This window comes from Octopus bimaculoides, chromosome 6 (assembly GCF_001194135.2).
Source record: "Octopus bimaculoides isolate UCB-OBI-ISO-001 chromosome 6, ASM119413v2, whole genome shotgun sequence".
Taxonomy (NCBI): domain Eukaryota; kingdom Metazoa; phylum Mollusca; class Cephalopoda; order Octopoda; family Octopodidae; genus Octopus; species Octopus bimaculoides.
This window is the reverse complement of record NC_068986.1, coordinates 106,638,731-106,639,556: the sequence shown is the minus strand read 5'-3', so window position 1 is coordinate 106,639,556 and position 826 is coordinate 106,638,731. Positions and strand designations below refer to the sequence as shown.

At 37.3% G+C, this 826-nt stretch overlaps 1 protein-coding gene across 3 annotated transcripts in view; it reads left to right on the top strand.

Annotated features, from left to right (window-relative positions):
* LOC128248166 (uncharacterized) overlaps positions 1-826 on the top strand; it is a 10,237-nt gene that overhangs the window by 8,255 nt on the left and 1,156 nt on the right. The window lies entirely within an intron of this gene.

Below are 826 nucleotides of genomic sequence, written 5' to 3'. Positions count from 1 at the left end.
CATACATACATATATATATATGTATATATATACATATATATACATATACATACATATATATATATATATATATATATATGTATGTGTGTGTGTGTGTGTGTGTGTGTGTGCGTGTGTATTTTGAGAAAAGAGGAGGTCGCCAGAATTTTAGAGAAAGAATTTTTTGATATAGTCATTATTATTAACGCTTTCGTTCGTCTTCGAATTTGTCAAGTAATAATGACATAATAAAAAAAAATCTTTCTTCCAAAATTCTGGTGACCTTGTCTTTTCACAAATGTTCAATATCTGTACACCAATTCTAATACTCTGACACTTCTAACTCACACATACATAAAAGAAAGGAATAGAGTGAAAAACTACAGAAGACTTGTGTTATATGGTTAAAGAATATATTGAAATCGTCATGTGAGAAAAACGTTATAAAGTTTTGTGTGTAGTGACATTGTTTATGGAAAACTAACCGGTTTCATATTTTCTTTTCAAATATCTCAAATTTCTTTATCGTTATTGTGTCATCAGTAGTGGCGCAATGGCCCAGTGGTTAGGGCAGCGGACGCGCGGTCAGAGGATCGCGGTTTCGATTCCCAGACCGGGCGTTGTGAGTGTTTATTGAGCTAAAACACCTAAAGCTCCACGAGGCTCCGGCAGGGGATGGTGGCGAACCCTGCTGTACTCTTTCACCACAACTTTCTCTCACTCTTACTTCCTGTTTCTGTTGTGCCTGTAATTCAAAGGGTCAGTCTTGTCACACTGTGTCACGCTGAATATCCCCGAGAACTACGTTAAGGCTACACGTGTCTGTGGAGTGCTCAGCCATTTGCAC